The sequence below is a fragment of the Siphateles boraxobius genome, unplaced genomic scaffold (assembly GCF_051911475.1).
Source record: "Siphateles boraxobius isolate OS27281-9 unplaced genomic scaffold, OSU_SipBor_1 6, whole genome shotgun sequence".
NCBI classification, from domain to species: domain Eukaryota; kingdom Metazoa; phylum Chordata; class Actinopteri; order Cypriniformes; family Leuciscidae; genus Siphateles; species Siphateles boraxobius.
The window spans coordinates 37,971,817-37,992,331 of record NW_027509186.1 but is presented as its reverse complement, the minus strand read 5'-3'; the positions used below and the strand labels follow the sequence as shown (position 1 = coordinate 37,992,331).

At 39.1% G+C, this 20,515-nt stretch overlaps 1 protein-coding gene across 1 annotated transcript in view; it reads left to right on the top strand.

Moving 5' to 3' along the window:
• LOC143716532 (uncharacterized) overlaps positions 1 to 20,515 on the top strand; it is a 77,781-nt gene that overhangs the window by 20,308 nt on the left and 36,958 nt on the right. The window contains exon 2 of the mRNA XM_077209085.1: positions 13,712 to 13,940. The gene's annotated coding sequence lies outside the window, so the exon portion shown is untranslated. The remainder of the gene's footprint in view (positions 1 to 13,711; positions 13,941 to 20,515) is intronic.

The following is a 20,515-nucleotide window of genomic DNA, read 5'->3' as shown; positions in this document are numbered from 1 at the left end:
TTATAAATGAGTGGTAAAGAAGAAAATCAGCGATTAATGAATCAATTCGACGGAGCTCCAAACACAAACACAGATCGCACGCGCATCTACTACACATCTACTACTACTTATGTAGTAACGGTGTCGCTTAATTAATCAAGATCGGCTCGCGCTGCACTGACATTCGTCCGAACTGATTAACGGTCCGTGAAGCACAAAATAATGAGTTTCGTTCCGCTTTCATTTCATTTGCCATTTGATGTTGCGCAACGTTGTGGTGTTCACTCCAGCGTGGATTTTGGTCGGCAGGAAAAATGGTCCAACCACTGTTATGGTTCGGCTTGTAATGCGTACCAAACCGATCTCTTGGGAAAATGTATTCCATCTTTTGGACTCATTATCAATGCAATTTTCTAATGATGCAATCACAAAGCTCGCCACTTGAGGACGCCACAGACATTTAAGAAAAACGTTTTAACTTCAGACTTCATTTTTCCTCAAACAACGCATATTTTGCCTTTTCTAGCAGCTATTTTATTAATCGTACATCGGCTTTACTCTTTACGATTTTGGATTGTTGCTTCAACCTAAGAAACATCAAAACACACAGGTAAGAACTTCGTAGTTGTATATTGCAAATTAGTAGCAGCTTAGGTTATTCTCGTGCAATTGAGGAACGATTGTGATTTTGTACAAAAAATAAAATAAACAAACCCCTACAGTATTAAAATCGCTACATATAATTGTTAAGAAGGTTATAGTGTGCATTATTTGTTTTCTCTTTAACTTCCTTCAGCTCTTTTCATGTTTGGGGGGGTCGGATTGTACAAATTATGAAATATTCGATATCCCAATTTTTCATATCGTCCAGACAACAATTTGGATATTATTGTCTAAACGATATATCGCCCACCTCTACTCGACAGTGACTCTGGCGTCCCAAAGTCACCCCCCTCCGTCCCCCACTCAACTCAGCCCAGCTTACTGACCTTTACATCCCTCCTGCTGCTGAGACTGCACCTTTGACCTAACCACAATCTCTCACAACCTCTCCACAACCCGACCATACGCGCCAACCCGTTTGACTAAGGCTGTCGAGCCCCACTGCGGACGTTAAAGCGGTCAGTGGCAACGGTTCCGTATGGCATACTACCGCAAAACACAATATCTGTCCAGACACCAATCCTCATTCACGCAAAATACACAGGAACATAATAACTGTAATTTCTATGCAAACTATACAAATAAACCAACAGACTCAACAAATTTTCAAGAATTTTTCGAAACCGTAGCATGGCGGCCTGTACACAGCCAGCCAGACTCTTTCCGTCTCAACCACAGCCAGTTGCTGCTCCTCTCTGGTGCTTCAGATAAGTTCTTTGCTGTGCGACGCAACTCTTGGCCACTGAATCCGACGTCTCTGAGGAACCGGGTTGTGGAGTGTGCCACAAATCCTCGACAACCCACTTCCACTGGATAAACCCGGACTCTCCATCCTCGCTGTTCTGCTTCAGTGGCCAGCTGAGCATACTGCAGTTTCTTCCTCTCATATGCCTCATCTACAGCATCCTCCCATTGCACTGTTAACTCTATCAGTTGAACAATGCGTGCTGCTCCAGACCACAAAACAATATCTGGTCGGAGGTTAGTGGTGGCAATCTCAGGTGGAAAAATAAGCCGTTGATCAAGATCAGCCAGCATTTTCCAGTCCCTAGCAGCTTCCAGTTGTCCTGAGCGAGATTTGGTTTTAACACCTTTTCTTGGTGGTTACTCGCCTGGGCGGAAGAATATTGTTTTCTGTGTGTAATGTTTTGCTAGAACAGGTGGCAACTTATTGGTCATGTTACGCTTGTCTTCCAATGCTAAAGCCAAACATCGGAGTACTTGGTCATGGCGCCAAGTAAACCGACCTTGGCTAAGAGCCACCTTACATCCTGTCAAAATGTGCCTTAATTTGGCAGGTGATGAACACAAAGCGGGATCCTCTCCTACCCAGAGGTTTAGGTTCTGTGGTGATGGGAGAACATCATATGTTGGCCTGATAAGGAAACTGATTCTACTCTCTTCCATTGACCAAAGGTCTTGCCAGCCCATCTTGCGTTGTTCCACACTCTCCCATCTCATCCACTCTCCCTGCTTGGCCTGGGAAATGGCCTTTATACACCTCATCCTCTCCTCCTGTTTTCGCACCTCGTTGACTACCAGCTTCCTCCTTTGAGCAGGGGCTGCCTACTGCCATTTAGGAAGAGCTGAACTGAGCCCAAAACCCCCTCTTCCATGCTGTACCTACCCCACGATATCACCAATTTGAAGGGCAGCCTTTGCCTCTTCCACAGATTTCTTTGCTGACCATTTTCTACCAGTTTTTAACACAGGTGCTGCCTCCCTTACACATTTGTCGCGTGACTCTACTAAGGTAATTTCCAGTCTGACCTTGGCGCCCTTAAACTCCTCAGTTAAAGCAGAGACTGGCAGCTGCAATATTCCTTTACTATAAAGTCCCACTCTGCTTGAGGCAGCGTGGAACTCCCAACCATTTCATGATGTATGAACTTATTAACGCTTCCAGCTTATCCACTGTTGTCAAAGAAACCTTGTACACAGTCAGTGCCCACAGCAACCTCGGTAGTAGACTAAACTGAAAGCACCAGAGTTTTAGTTTCCCTGGTAAAGCGCAGCTGTTTATGCTCTTCAACCCTTCCACTGCTTGTCGTCTAACTTCTCCCACTCGAACTGTGTCCTTTAGATCCCCATCGTACCATCTCCCAAGACTCTTCACTGGCTTCTGAGAAACTGTTGGTATTGCCTCACCATTAATGAAGAATGTTTTATCTACGACCTTGCCTTTAATTATCGAGATGCTCCTTGATTTAGAGGGCTTAAATTGCATTTGTGCCCATTCAATGTTATCAGTTAACTTGCCCAGTAACCGATTAGTGCAGGCTACTGTTGTAGTCATAGTTGTCATGTCATCCATGTATGCTCTGATTGGTGGTAGTCGCATCCCAGAAGTCAAGCGCTCTCCTCCTACTACCCATTTTGATGCCCTAATGATTACTTCCATTGCCATGGTAAAAGCCAGTGGAGAAATTGTGCATCCTGCCATTATTCCAACCTCTAAGCATTGCCATGTAGTGCTGAATTCTGAAGTTGAGAAACTAAATTGCAAATCTCCAAAATAGGCTTTCGCTAAATTTATTATCGACATCGGTACCCTGAAAAAATCAAATGCTGCCCAAAGAAGCTCATGTGGCACTGAACCATATGCATTAGCCAAATCCAGGAATGTCACATGGAGCTCCTTCCTCTCCTTTTTAGCTGATTTGAATTCGTTGCCAGATAACATTGATGTGTTCTACGCATCCTGAGAACCCTGGAATGCCTGCTTTTTGAACTGAAGTGACAATGAAGCCATTCTTTTAATAGCTAGGTTGACAATCTCTGAGAAATAATGCTGAAGGAAATCTTACGTTCGATGTTTAATAATGAAATAGGACGAAACTGACTGATGCTTGTACCATCTTTTTCTTTAGGTATAAAGACTCCACCTGCTCGGTGCCATGCTCTAGGTACAACCTGCTTTTCCCATGCCACTTTCATCAATTCGTAGAACTCCCGAAGCACTCTTGTACACTCTGTACGGAACTCCATTAGCCCCTGGAGATGATGAAGCCCTTGCCTTTCTCACAACCTGCTCGATCTCATTCCACTTAGGTGCACAGACCTCCATTTTGGTACTCTGGTGGATTGATAGGTGGGATGTCTGACGGAATTGACATATTATCATGCCTTTTTGCATCTGTATGCGTTTCCTCCAAATATTTCTAGCTCAACCCTAGATGCTTTTAAAGTGCCATTCTTCTCACTGGTGAATAACTTCTTTACGAATTTGAATGGGACTTTATAGAAATTAGCGTTCGCACGCTCCTTTTTTTTTGTAGCGTTTCCGTAGGCGCTCAGCTCTGCGTAATGTTGCGAGCTTATCTTTTATGGCCCTTTGTAAGAGATTGAGTCCCTCCTTCTGACCTTGTTCTGCTCTTTTCCATTGCTTCCTCAGCTGCCTCCTTTCTCTAACTAACCTTTCAATTTTCTGCTGCCATCTAGACATTCCAGGAGTAGTTTGTACTTTTTCCTTCCTTTTTTCCACACCCAACCTATCACTTCCATATGCGTAAATGATGTCCCCAAATTTATCCAGCTTCTTTTCAACTGTACCAGTTAATCTTAGATCTGTGTTTACCATGTCCCATGCAGTTTTCTCACAAGCTCTTGGCCATCTAACTCCAGGCCTATGCCCGTTGAGGTTCTTTTCTCTCTTTTGTTGGTTAATCTGACCGGGTTCACAAGTATCAATGTGTTCATCACTAACTGTGCAAACCCTCCTCTCCTCTATGACAAGGGTGCTGATATCCTGAGAACTATGGTTTGCTTCCTGTCGCTGGATTTCATTCGACTGACTTGACTGACTTCGTAACAAGTACTGATCAATGCGAGGCCCTTGTCCCTTCTCTCTCAAGGGACTACTCATTTCTAAGCTATCTGGGATGCTGAGATGATGAAACTGATCAGGAAGATTGTTTAGAAAGCATTCTTCAGTGGCAGAAGTGATAGGTCTAAGTCTAACATATTTGTAACACAGAGTCGGCTTTGCAGCCTTGGGTAAATGTAGTTTACACAAGGCTAGATAGTGATCTGAGATGTCATCGCTCTGCTGCAGATTTTCAACAACATCAATACTGATTCCATGTGATAATATTAAATCTAGAGTATGATTACGACAATGAGTACGTCCTGACTAGGGCTTTGACTTCTGCCCAAAAATCATATTCGTAGTTTGTTTGTTTATTAATATTCAAATATATTCAAATATTTATTAATAATATTTTGACCATTAAATGCCTTCAGTAAGACCTAGGCCTATATTGTTATCAAATTTAAGTTGAATATGTTCTGTTCACCAGAGGGCAGTGTATCACTTAATGTCAATAGGCAAGCAATGATGTTTTCAAAAGAAAAGAAAAAAAACTGTCAGGACTGTTTCTTTTTTTATTATTATTATTTATCATCAAACCCTGGAAACACAAACAGCACAGCAATATGTGAGCGTAACAGATTGTTTTGTTTACATATTCTACCAGCCAGCCATTACTGACACATTGTTTAGCGATCTGACAGCAATTACCAATAGACCCCTTTTGCGGCGATATCACAATTACGTCACGGCGGCAGCTGGAGGCAAAACAAAGGGGAAACTGGAGACGGCAAATACAAACCAGCACAGATTCGTCAACATAATAAGGAGCTTAAATTAGTATTAGTATTAAATGTCATCTTGTTGTGTCGTTGGGTGCTAGAATCAATGAAAAATGAATATGCTGTATCTGGAATTTATTTCTAGAAAATATTCACATTAAAATTGCACTGTAATGTCACTCTTTACATTGTCATCTTCTTGGCGCTGGCTAGGCAAAACTGCAGATCGTACCACACAAGTCTTGTACATGACCATTCAGCACATAGTTATAGGCATCTAAAGATTTATATGCCCTCAGTTTCTCTTTACGCTCTTTTCTCTATCGGATGGGTGTAGAAGTCAGACCACTCAACTGGAGGAAGCCTAGCGTTAACGTTAATCCTGTCAGATCATCCATCCATTGAGTGAGCGTGTATGGGTCGGCCAATCTGGTTCCGTCCGATAAAATTAACTTTTGCAAATAACAATCGCGGTCCTGGACAGTGAGTGACCTTGCACATTAAGATAAAATCGGATTTTCTCCAGTCATTGTTAAAAAACAAGCTAACAAAACTTGCAAACAAATGTTAGTGAAGTCGCCAGAGGGATCGTTCTTCCTCCACCTAAGCTCCGCCCACAAAAAGTCACCACGTTTACTAACTGAAAAGAGGTCTATTGAACAAGGCACTTTGAGATGTACCGTATTTTCCGGACTATAAGTCGCACTTTTTTTCATACCTTGGCTGGTCCTGCGACTTATAGTCAGGTGTGACTTATATATCAAAATTACCAAGATTTACTCGTCACAGGATCGCTGACGGCCGCAGATTATTATTTGCGAGTTTTTGATGTATTTGTGGTATGACGTGAATGCATCATTTGCCGAAATTGGGGGTGACATTACCGTCTACAGCCACGAGAGAGCGCTCTATGCGCTCTATACTACAGCTAGTTTTACTGCTGAAAAAATCTCTCTTCAGTGATGTGGAATAAGATCGCGGGAGATTGGTGAAATTGCTTTACTGATAACTGTTGGACTCGCTTTCTTATGTTTTTATTTTATTTTATATGATCCTACTCAGCCTCTCAGGTATGTTCTTTATGCTATTGTGTAGCTAACTGTTGATGTGTTACGTTAACAACATACCGGACACATATTCAGCCTGTTGTTCTTTGTGCTATTGTGTGTAGCTGAATAACTTAATGCCTTCTGTTTAAATGAATTAAAGTCTGTTTAAATAACTTTTTCTTGGTCTTGGATTTTGTTAAATAAATTTCTAAATAAATGCGACTTATAGTCCAGTGCGACTTATATATGTTTTTTTCCTCGTCATGACGCATTTTTGGGCTGATGCGACTTATACTCCGGAGCGACTTATAGTCCGGAAAATACGGTAAATCGAACACTCGGGATGTGGTACTCCGTACTACGACGGTTTATCTGGCTGCAGACTTTGTTAGGTTGTTCACCAAAAAGACAAGGTGATTCACATTTTCTACCTCTAGAGAAGAGCGTTGCATTGTGGCTATATTCCCCGCGCTGGAAAACACTCGATCGGCCCTCACGGATGTCCCGCATATTGCCAGGTAGCTACGTGCCCTTTTTTGGGAACCCAAAGTAAGTTAACTGTTAGCTCCACACGTTGCTTTTTAGATTTTCAGGAGTGTATATTTCGAACTCCTCAGGCGTGTTTGTAGGCGCTAGCGCTGCAATTGTTTTTGTTTACAGAATAGGCGCTTAGTAACCAGGACGCTAACGTCACCTATGACGATGCTACAACGCTAACGTTAGCCCAGATGACCACTAATAGCCTTGTTTAACGAACTTGCGATTCTGTACTTCACCAGGCGTTAAAAAGCCTCGGAATTTGAATTGAAAACAACGTTTCAAGCAAACCCATTTACAAAAATTAATAAATGCATAACAGATTAGAATATTAAGGCTGCCTAATATTCATTCGAATATCTTTTCTTATATATATATATATTCTAATTAAGTTAGAAGTCAAAACCCTAGTCCTGACACGTGTTGTCTTACTCCAATAGTTAAGAATGTCTTTAAATGCCAATCTCAATGCATCTTTTTCGTTTTTTAGATGTATTAAAATCACCAACAATTAGGACTTTATCTGCAGCTAGTACTAAGTCTGATAGAAAATCAGCAAATTCTTTGATAAAATCTGTATGGTGCCCTTGTGTTCTGTATACAGTAGCCAGCACAAATCTCAAATGTGATTTATCATTTACACTATATATTGTTACATTAAGCACCAACACTACAAAATAATTATATTTGAAACAAGGCTTCTTAGTAATTCTGAAAATATTACTATAAATTACAGCAACACCTCCTCCTTTGCCTTTCATACGAGGTTCATAACCGTAATCTTGGGGGTGCAATCATTTAAAGTAATGTAATTGTTTGGTTTAAGTCAGATTTTTGTAAAACATAGCACATCTAGGTTATAGTCTGGGATCATATCATCAGTGGTGGAAAGAGTACTGAAAAAACATACTCAAGTAAAAGTACCATTACATTCCAAAAAATGTAGTGGGAGTAGAGTAAAAAGTACTTGTCCAAAAAACTACTTGAGTAAGAGTAAAAAAGTAGCTTATTTAAAAGTACTCATGAGTAGTGAGTACTGAGCTGCGGATTCTACCCCTTATAATAAACACTGTGCACTACAATTTATAAATTTAAAAAAATTGCACATACTGTAATTCACATTATATTTTCTTCTTTGTCAGAAGGATTGAAGAATATATATCATCCATCTTTTTATAATGCATCAAATCAGTACACTCATCACCATTTAAATCATATTATTTGGGGGGGGGCATTTAAAATTAGGCGAAAAAAACTGTGCCTCAGCATGCTATTGTTGCACATAAAATGTCAATATTCATAACTGTGCAAAGAATTCAAAAACCTTTAGAAACTCATATGATAGTTCAGCATCACACACCATGAGATGGGTTAAATAGAGAGATTAAAAAATACCCAATTTCTCTCCAAAACGGTACCAATGTTAGTGTTTTGATAAATGAGAATCACTAATATTATCAGATTACCTCACCTAATGCACTGAAAAAGGCTAAGATAGTGAGCTAACACTAATTACACACTTCATGCTATTAAATATGTTAGAATTTAAACGTAAATGCACATTGTTCTAGAAGGGTGGCATCATCCCTTACATTTTACACGGCTACATTTACTTACATTGTAATGCTGCTGATAATATAATTTGTAAGGAAAATTGTGCATTAAATAGGGAAGTTATATCCAGGAAACTTTTACAAAAGAAACAAACAAACACACACACGCATGTCTCTTTGTAGTCTCGTCGAAGCTGTTTTATCAGCAGCATCCACACACAAAAAAACAAAAGTTCAACATGAAAAATGTTTTTGCGCTAGTGCACTTGCCAAATGAAGACGGATTGTATAATGGATCAATCAAAAAACGTTGTTTATTAACGAGCTGTAGTCACGCACTGACAGAAATGCAGTTCAAGTTAACGCCATGGTTCATAGAGTGCACACATTCTGAATCTGGCGGCATGGCGAGACGCGGCAGTGCACAGATCGTGACGCGCGTCTCTCTATAATGTGATTGTGAAGTAAATGGGAGCGGGAATTCACCGCATTATGAACTCGTCACGCAATACCCCCAACCTCAGACAAATGTTAGGCCATTTAGACAGGCCAGCCTATATAAATATCATATTAAGCAGAAATGTGAAATGTACCTTTAGCATATTAGAGGAAGACGCTGATATCTGGATTGAATAGATGCGTGAAGAATGCACTTCCACAGCAGTCACGAGTAACAGCAGGAATAGGCGGTTAAAGTTTTCTATGCTTAATTTGATTTGATGACAGTCACGAGACCGATTACTCAATCCAATCACGTTGATGGATAAAAATAAAATGAAATTAGGCTAAAACAAGCATATGTAACGAGTAACGACCACAAACAGAAGGAAAATAGCGGAGAAAAAGTACCGATACATCACTTAAAATGTACTCAAGTAAAAGTAAAATTACACAATTTTTAAACTACTCTTAAAAGTACAATTTCAGCAAAAAACTACTTAATTACAGTAACGTGAGTATTTGTAATTCGTTACTTCACACCCCTGCATATCATTAACGATAAGTTCTTTTGAAGTAAGGGATCGAATATTCAGCAACCCGAGCTTTATCATTTGTTCATTTGTATTATTTCTGTTTTTTATTTGTTGAACATCAATTAAATTTTTAACCTTAGATGGATTTGGAAGTTTTTTGTATTTGGAAGTTTTTGTGTACACAGACACAGTCTCTATGTAATGATATCTAGGTGAAAGTCTCTATGTGATGGGATTTATCTGACCTCAGTGATGTGAGACAGCTAGCAGACGGTCAGTTTAGCCTGTTTGTCTGCTTCCTGACCTGAGCCCCAGATTGTCATGTTTAAGCTCTAAGACTATGTGCCATATTACTAGAGAGAAGAGCAGCACCATCCCAGGAGGGATGAATACCATCTCTTTTCAACAGGTCAGGTCTGCCCCAAAAACTTTTCAAATTGTCTATGAATTCTATATTATTTTGCAGGCACCACTTAGACAACCAGCCATTGAGTGATGACAATCTGCTATCTCATCTCCTTCGAACAGGAAGGGGGCCAGAGCAAATTACAGTGCCTGACATGCGAGTTCACACACCTCTTTAACATTAATATTAGTGATCTCAGACTGGCGAAGTCGAACATCATTAGTGCCGACGTGAATAATAATCTTTACGATTTTACGATCTGGCTCCCGGCAAACATGTGACTATGGTGGCTGGTGTCTCTATTTTCACGTTCTGTGTAATAGAATCGCCAATAACTAGGGCACATTCAACAGGATTCTCAGTGGGTGTTTCACTGAGAGGGGAGAATCTGTTTGATGTTGTAATCGGAATGGAAGAGCAGTGTTTTTTCCTGCGACTACACCCTTCTCACGTCACACAATTGCCCTGCTGCACGGGCTCTACTACAGCCGGCACCGGACAATGTTCAGTGTTCTCTAAGCTAATAGCATCCAAAGTAGTATCTAAAGCCCTTGGACTCTTACACTTAATCTCAATTAAAGTTTGGATGCGTGTCTCTAGTTCTGAAATCTTCTCCGTCAGCCTGACTATCTTCCTGCATTTATCACATTTAAATCCTGTGCTGACAGAGAAGGCTATGCTATACATGTTACATGAAGTGCAAGTGACAATAAGAGGAGAAGATGACATGACTCACCGTGTTTGTTTGACTGACTGATACTTACTCACCTTAGATGTTTGATGGATTGGGAAAAAGGCGCGAGCAAAATAAATAAATAATTGAGCGCACTGATGGCACGCTAACAGGCTAGATAATTACTAGCGTGTTGTGCTAGCAACGATTTAGATTGCAGCTAGCGATGTAAAGTTAATATGTGATATTGACTAAGTTATATTTAGCAGTATAAACAACAGGAAATGCTAGTAAATAATGATTCAAAACAGACAGATATACGAGGCTTACAGACGCAAACCAAACCAGCAGCAGCAAGGCAGACAGGAGAGAGTGAATTTGCATTTTCATTCAGCTTGTCTGCCGTTTTTGTTCTTATAACTTTACATACACAGGGCTCGAATTTTGGATTGGGGATTACGGGTATTGCGCATCATTTTAATCATTCCCGCAGGTCTTGTGTTTATAATGCGGGGAATTCCCGCAAACATTCATTCAATCTAGCATGTAGGCCTATGAGTGAATTTAACCTAAAAGATTATAAGATAAAATCAGTCATCTAAAACTTTATGCGAGACGCAATTTCACAAACAGCGTGAGTGATTCTGCCAATGCCGCGTCTCAAATGTGAGGTTCATCATTTTTTAACACTTTTTGTTTTGACAAAACCGGTATTATTTGAACTGTAAAGTTGTTTAAAGCATATTTCATTGTCATTTTACAGTTTAGGATGTTACCATAGACATTGGCGTTGTTTCAAAACAACTACCTAAACATGTTTTGTTCTAATATCAGAACTTTTTTAAATGATTTCAAAATTTTTTAGAAGAATTGTAGCTTATACCCTCTCTATTCAGTCTGCATTTATTGTTTAAGTGGATTTTAGGGCTGGGTACCGAGTTCGGTACTTTTTAGGTACTGATCGAATTGCCTCGATACTACCGAGTATCGAAACATGTCTTGTTTTTCGGTACCAAGTTTCGGTACCTAAGTGGTTAATCTTGTCAACGGCAGTGAAACAATAAGCATGCAGCATGATTGGCTGTGGCTGAAAAACACTAGTTTACGCGGTTACCCAGAGACGTGGCTCGTCGCAGGTGAGGCTGTAGTGTGTGTCTGTGTGGTGTGTGGTGTGTGGTGTGTAAGCGTCCCAACCCAGATAGATAGAAAATATGTGGAAATGATCAAAAGTGTACCTACCTTTGCCAGAAGCACGCGATGCAATATTTTCGATAAGATAATTGCTGCCAAGACCGGCAACACGGTAAATCTGATAAGGCACTTAAAAGCGCACACAACACACTTGAGCGTAGAAAGTTTATCCGTCTTCGACAGCAAGAACTGGAGCGTGTCACAAATGAACCGAAACTCAGCGTATAGGATACTTGCCTCACAGACATGATAAATAGTCCTATATACGGTCAAAATGTGTCAACTTTTAAAAGAATAACAATTAGAAATAAATAGTTTGATTACCTAATCCATAGGCGCGCGCGCGTTCACTAACGTTACTGGAGGAATGACGAGTCAGCATCGCCATAATCATCTTTGCAGCCAACACACTCAGTGTCATCCGACACATCCATAATAATTAGGCTACTTCTGCCAGTGCTTTGAGGCAAGCTGCATGTGTGCTGACCGCATATATCCCGCCCCCCCATAACCTATATTAAATTCAATTCACATTTATTTTTATAGCATTTTGCACAATACATATCGTTTCAAAGCAGCTTTACAGAAAACGCATGTGTCTAAATTACAATTTAGAGTGATCTGTTATCAGAGGTGACTTGTGTAATTCTTTTCAATTAATTTTCATTCAGTCAATGTTAAACAATGCATTCAGTTAACTTAGTTAAGGCAGAAATAATGAGCTCATTGAAGTAAAGAATACATGTTGTTAAATGATTAGGAAACATAGAAAACTTAAGCATTGTAGCTTTTTTACAGACTCAATGTGAATGTGAAAAAGTCAACAAACTGAAAAAATTAAGTTTTTTTTAGGTAATGTTATATTGTTAAAACTTTCATAAAATTGGTATCGAAAAAAGTATCGTTCAGGAACCGGTATCGAAGTCAAGGTATCGGTATTAGGGCTGTCGCGGTGAAGGATTTCCCTTGCGGTAATTTTGAGTGGCTCAATAGCGCGATATGCGGTTTTACCGCCATTTATTTATTTATATTTATTTGTTGCTATATAAATACGTGTTATGATGTGGTCAGCATACACAAAATCAATGTAACCAATGTAACCGAAACTAAACAGCGTCTCTGCACATTGAACTCAGCGCGCAGTTGTTATGCCAACGGACTGTCTTTGAGTGAGTCATTAAACCGTTCATTCAACAAAAACGTTCAAAAAAGCTTATTCCTTAAATGATAGATGTAATGAAACAAGGTGTTAATTATTTTTTAACTTTGAGCTCCACTTTTCAAGGCTCAGCTGGCCAGCAATGCTAAACTTTTGGGCAAAGCTGATGCTTCACTTAATAGAGACCAATGGCATTGATTCAATTCGTGACTCGCTGCTTTCCCCCCACGGCTTCCTCGCGCTGTGTAATGCTGACCAGCGCTGACGCCATTCATGGTAAATACCCTTACACGTTAAAAGGATGATAGCCTACGACAAATATTTCGCTTTCCTTGGAAACGGCAACCTTTTCACGAATATACATGACTTGACTTCAAAGACAGATGCAGGTAATCGCACGCGCTCAGTCGATCACATTCACTGTCTGTTTAGGCTTAAGTCCAAATCCACGAATCCTCTGTACAAATCACCATGATAAACAGTCTTGTTATCATTATTAACTTATATAATACACATGGTACGAACTACGAAGGGTGGCCTTATGAAAAAAGAAAACGCGGTTCGCGGTTGCTGCAGTTACTTGCATTCCTCTGCGGTTGGCCTGTCAGTAGCGCGGTACTGCGATATTGCGGTTATCGCGACAGCCCTAATCGGTATCGGTATTGGTATCGAAAATTTTGTTATGATACCCAGCCCTAGTGGATTTATGTTGTCTCGAAAGATTTCGGACTAATTTAGATATTAATTGAACCTCTGCCCTGTTTCTTCCTTATAATATTCTGATTTACGTAAAAATGAGCAACCTAGAGCTGTTTTATAAACTACTAATATGTAACCATCAAAATGCTCTATATTTGAACTAAATTAAAGGCACCATATCTGTTTTCTGTTAAAGTAATCCAGTATAAATTCAGTAACTTATCTTTGATTTTTCCAGATCTTGTCCGGTGATCACAGTTCACACCTGCTGTGAAGCCCCTCCCACAACAATTCACCAATAAATACTGGGAATATTCCCATCATCCTACAAGAGAAGGACAAACTCCAGGAGTAGCAGCTGAAATCTGTGTGACTGTTAAAGATGGAGTTTATTAAAGAGGAGATTGAAGACATGAGTGATCCAGAACCATCCAGAATAAAACATGAAGATATTGAGGAACAAATAGGTTTGTGTCCATTCTTGATTCTTCATTGTTGACTGTTGAGAAACATTAAGGTAACAAGCAGATTTGGTGGCTGTGAAATGAGTGAAATAGAGATAAAGAAAATTAATCTAAATGATCATAATTTTGAATAGCTTTTGTCAAATACATTTTAAATGGATTAACAAGAAATAGACTGAACTAACCTATGGCACATCAAAAATCTGATACTTGATATTTTAATCAGAGTTCACTTTAACTTATTTTAACCACATAATATTTTCATTTTAGACTGGATGGAGATGAAACTGCAAAAGCATGAACTGAATGAAGTGAAGGAGGAACAGCAGAGCATCAAAACTCAAAGAACAAAAGCCAATAAGCTGCACTCCTGCACTCAGTGTGGAAAGAGTTTCAGTCAAAAAGGAAACCTTAAGACACACATGAGAATTCACACTGGAGAGAAACCGTATACATGCACTCAGTGTGGAAAGAGTTTTTCTGGTGAATCAGGTCTCAGGTATCATCTACGCATTCACACTGGAGAAAAACCATTTAACTGTGATCAGTGTGGTAAAGATTTTAATTCATCATCAAATCTAAAACAACACCTAAATGTTCATTCAGATGAGAAACCTTATGTGTGTTTCTTCTGTGGAAAGAGTTTTTCAAGAATGCGTTATTTTAAACTGCACCAAAAAACACATAATGAAGTGAGAGATCATGTGTGCTTTGAGTGTGGGGAGAGCTTTACTACATCTGCCCATTTAAAAAATCACCAAAGAATTCATAATGCAGAAAGACATTACAAGTGCTCATATTGCGAGAAGAGTTTCACTCGTTCTGAAAACCTAAAATCACACGAGCGACTTCATACTGGAGAGAAACCGTACTACTGTACTCAGTGTGAGAAGAGCTTCAGATGTAAAACTGATCTCAGATATCATCATCTCCGCGTTCACTCTGGAGAAAAGCCATTTAACTGTGATCAGTGTGGTAAAAAGTTTATTTCACCATCACATCTAAAACGACACCTGAAAGTTCATTCAGATGAGAGGCCTTATGTGTGTTCTCTCTGTGGAAAGAGTTTTTCAAGGCTGAACAGTTTTAAACAGCACCAGAAAATACACAATGAAGTGAGAGATCATGTGTGTTGTGACTGTGGAAAGAGCTTTACTAAAGCTGACAATCTTAAACAGCACCAAAGAATTCATACTGGAGAAAAACCTTACAAGTGCTCATCTTGCGAGAAGAGTTTCACTCAGTCTGCACACCTGAAATCACACGAGCGACTTCATACTGGAGAGAAGCCGTACTACTGTACTCAGTGTGGGAATAGTTATAAACATTTATCAAGCCTTCACATTCATATGAAATTATGTTGCAAGTGAGAAACATTTGTTTTTATGTCAAATACATTCAAGTAAATAGTCAGAGTTAAAATATGGAGTTTGTCCTAAATGCACAATATCATCGTTAAATTTTGTCAATTTGGTTAAAAGCTTGGAAAATTATAAAGACTTCAGTTGAAGCTTCACTGGTCATCAACTCTTACAGTGTAAATAACATTGTTGTTTATTTTTCGGTCAGGATAGGTTGTGTGCTAAATAGGTGAACGTGAAAGTCCAGTATGGTAACCCATACTTGGAATTTGTCCTCTGCATTTAACCTATCCAAGTTAGTGCACACACATTAGGAGTAGTGAACACACATACAGTCCCCTCCAAAAGTATTGGAACGGTAAGGCAAATTCCTTTGTTTTTGTTGTTCACTGAAGACATTTGGGTTTAAGATAAAAAGATGAGTATGAGACAAAAGTTCAGCATTTCAGCTTTTATTTCCTGGTTTTCACATCTAGATGTGTTAAACAACTCACAACATACCACCCTTTGTTTGAACCCACCCATTTTTCAAGTGAGCAAAAGTATTGGAACATGTGACTGATAGGTGTTTCTTGTTGCCCAGGTGTTGCCTTTTAGTTTGATTATACAAACATTAAATAGCTCTGCATGACAAGTCTGAGTTTTCATACTTGGTTCAAACCTATAAAGACTGCATTTCCTGCTAAAGAAGATAAACCAACATGAAGACCAGAGAGCTGTCTATGGGAGAAAAGGAAGCCATTGTCAAGCTGAGAAAAGAAGGAAAATTGACCAGAGCCATTGGACAAACATTGGGCATAGCAAGCACAACAATTTGGAATGTCCTGAAAAAGAAAGAAACTACTGGTGTACTGAGTAACAGACGTCGAACAGGTCGGCCAAGGAAAACAACAGTAGTTGATGACAGAAATATTGTGAGAGCTGTGAAGAAATCCCCCAAAACATCAGTAAGTGACAACACCAACGACCTCCACAGTGCAGGGGTGAAGGTTTCACAATCCACTGTTCGAAGAAGACTCAGAGCAGAAATATAGAGGCCACACCACAAGATGCAAACCACTCATCAGCAGTAAGAATCGGAAGGCCAGATTGAAATTTGCAAAGAAGTACAGAGATGAGCCGCAAAAGTTCTGGAACACAATCTTATGGACTGATGTGACCAAGATTAATCTCTACCAAAGTGATGGTAAAGCCAAAGTGTGGAGAAAAAAAGGAACTGCTCTTGATCCGAAGCATACAAGCTCATCTGTGAAGCATGGTGGAGGTAATGTCATGGCTTGGGCGTGCATGGCTGCTTCTGGAACAGGCTCATTAATATTTATTGATGATGTAACTGATGATGGTAGCAGCAGAATGAATTCAGAAGTGTACAGAAACATTTTGTCTGCCATTTTACAGAGAAATGCATTGAAACTAATTGGGAGAAAGTTTATCATGCAGCAGGACAATGACCCAAAGCACACTGCCAACAAAACAAAGGACTTCAACAGGGGAAAAAAGTGGAAGGTTTTAAATTGGCCAAGTCAATCACCTGACCTTAACCCAATAGAGCATGCATTTAACCTCCTTAAGAGGAGACTGAAGAGAGAAACACCCCGAAACAAACAAGAACTGAAAGAAGCTGCGGTAAAAGCCTGGAATAGCATCACAAATGAAGAATGCAACAGTTTGGTGATGTCGATGGGTCGTAGGCTTGAGGCAGTTATTGCAAGCAAGGGTTATGCCACCAAATATTAAATGTTATTTACTTTAAGATTATTTGTTCCAATACTTTTGCTCACTTGAAAAATGGTCGGGTTCAAACAAATGGTGGTATGTTGTGAGTTGTTTAACACATCTAGATGTGAAAACCAGGAAATAAAAGCTGAAATTCTGAACTTTTGTCTCATACTCATCTTTTTATCTTAAACCCAAATGTCTTCAGTGAACAACAAAAACAAAGGAATTTGCCTTACCGTTCCAATACTTTTGGAGGGGACTGTACACACACACCTGGAGGTGTGGGTAGCCATTCACTGGACATTAGGTGTCATGTTCAAGGGCACCTCAGTCTTTTTTTGCTGGTATTGAGAATTGTACCCACAATCTAAGGGACACCGACTCTCTAACCACTAGGCCAATTCTTGAATTAGATATATATTCATGTCATTTACTTACTAGTAAGTGTATTATATTGTGTTCTGATAGATCATGTAATTATGAGAAATAAAAGAGAAACAACATCTTGTCTTGATTTATTTTTTTAACAAACACAAATAATGAATTTATATAGTTGTATCACAATGAGTTTAAACATTCAATCCGAATACTGTGATAAATTTGTTTGGGATGTACAGTATTGTTGTAAAATAAACTCAATTTAGGTATCACTTGTATCATGTATTATACAAAGAGGTTGGAGTACATTTTTATTCTTCATTATTGACTGCTTAGGAACAAAAAGGCACTTTATAGTTTAAGTTCACCAAAGCACTGAAAGGGTAAAATAGGGAATATTTTCAACAAATGCTGTATGTTTACAGTGTATTAAAATGTGTCAATTTACAGAAGATATCAGACATCACCCTGTTATTTCTACTAGACTATACAGGATCAGGTAATCCATTTTACTTTTGTGTCGTTTTTAAGGCACAATTGGATTGATCACCTCTGATCCAGATGCACACGGTTTCAGATGATCAAATCTGGATTACAAGTGCTCCAAATGATGTTACATTTCACAATATGGGCTGCTAGCAATGTGAATGTGGGGTAACCCTCATCTGTTTTTTTTGTTTGAAGAGAAAGAACAATATCCCCATTACATTTTTTCAATTTACTATGATAGTTTTCTTATGAATTACCTTCTAATGGAATCTGCTGTTGTGTGACGTGAGACTTACTCAGCTCCTCCTCTTCGCGTCTAGTTGATAATGCTAACTGCTAACAACAGTAGTCTGCTGCTTTTGTAGTCACGGAGAGAAAAGCTACTGGATGAATTCCTTCAGGATTTATTAACATCTGGATGCATTCATATGTGGTAAAAGGTCTCCAGCATACTCGGTATGTAACGTTAGCGCTGTGATTTTAATTCAATCATGTTGCAAAACGGACCAGATGTTTGTTCAATAATGACAGAGAACCGCAAACTTCTCATCTGATTTTATTTAATTTACATTTTGAAAAGACGAGTGAAAAACAAAAAACGTGAAATAGTACAAACGTGCGACGGACAAGTTTAATACTTCAGAATCAAGGCAAACCCAGTCAATAATTTGAACTCTGATTAACGTAAGTTACAAGTTTAATTACTATTAACGTGTACTTATATGACATCGATTATTACAATAAGTTTTAAATTGATTGTTCCTTCTATGTTGATGCAGGTTTAAACTTGGGTGTCATTATTGTATTAGTTCACAAGAGGGGCCTGTTTTATAGCAAAGAAATCCGTGATAGTGATTATGCTGTTTTGAGCATAGACAGTAAAAGAAATGGATCGACCCCCTTGATTTCAACAGAGAAACTGAAGCCCATTAGAAGCACTCACTTCCTGATGTCTGAGCGACTGCGCAGACTCAAACTGAGCTTGACGACAGTTGTAGGCCTAAATCTTCTAGTAGCTGTGCCAAGACAAATCTGAATCACCTAATTCCTCAAAAACGTTGTTGAAATATTTTGTCCCGTTGTTTGTATGGACTCTCTATCTATGGGCTTCTCCCTTGACTTTATGCCTTTATGTCCCCCCTATTGCCTCATAGACAGTAAAAGATTGTCTGCGAGCTTCTCCTGTCTATACGGTAATTTCTTTACAGTGCGACAGAGAGTCACGTGGTTATGACGCAATCGTTAGCCTATTTTTACAAAAACGGCTTCTACGGGGCCATAACGTAAGATATAAAGTAATGGAGTCTTTTATTCATTGTCGTGTTTCTTTAGAAATAAATAATGGACAAATGAAGTCTTTGGACGCCTCAGATGTAAAGTTATTCGCTGTCAAAGTGACGCCAAAATGAATGGGAGTCAATGGAATCCTAACAGCAGGTCTGCTACAATGGCGGCCCCCAGGGAGGCTTCAGTTTCCGGCTGATGGATTACCCCCTTGGTTTTGAACGATGAGCACTAGGCTAGTGCATTGAAGTTATTTCAAAATGTTGCACCAGACATGAGACATACATATCCTCCTACTGTTTTTTTTTTATGAGTTATTTTTGGAATGAAGGCTAATACAATTTAATCCACAGCATGCACTCAACAGTATCCTACTTTATCATATAGAATTGGACAAAACCCTTCACAAGTCCTCTCAGCGTACTTTGTTATTTTTACTAATTTAAGTGTCCCAGCTAATTTTTATTTTCATATTTTTGAATTACTTCTGTATAAAGCAGTTTATAATGACCCAAACATACAGGACCTTTATTATAGGATTCCTAGTCAAAATGCCAGATGACAACAGTTTCCATGGTAGGATTGGTTAAGGTGGGGCTTAGCATAGGTGTATTTGCATGCATGTTACAGATATTAAGTAATTTTGACTAGTAAGAATATTCACTCCACATCCATCCATCCATCCATCAATTTGCGTGTTTTACATGACATCTGCATTAAACTGTAAATTCAATTTTCATGACTATGGGATTCCAACTGCATCACGGAAATCATATGACCTTAAGTTATAAATGGGACATACCTTCATAACAGGGAATGGTGTTCTCGAATATAGGCAAACCTGTTCGATGTGTTTCTTCCTTTTGCAGGCACTTTGCGATTTTGCATCTACATTTTTTGCGAATTGAATGTCTATCCTCAAGGACAACTACTTGTTTGTAATTTCTATTTTCTATATCTAAAGTATTCCCATACTACAGTTGTTTACTTCTTTTTCGACAGGCGATAAAGATAAATGCTTCTTTTTCTGACATTTTCTCCACTGTACTTGTGTGGTTGGAGCAAGTTGAGAGTCGTCAAGTGGAAAGAAGTTGCTTCCGTGCAGGTGAGATTCTCCGTGTAATTTCCCCCCCAATACTATTGACAAGCAAATGTGCACAATCTGATAATTGTACATGTTCATACCAAGATATCGTCATACAGGCATACTGTTACAACCCTAGTTGTTCCACCTGTATGAGTTTCTTCTGTTGTATGAGTTTCTTCTGTATTGGTAACCAGACAGTTGACGGTAGCCATTGACGTCTACAGTAGAAAAAAATACTATGGAAGTCAATGGAGTCCATC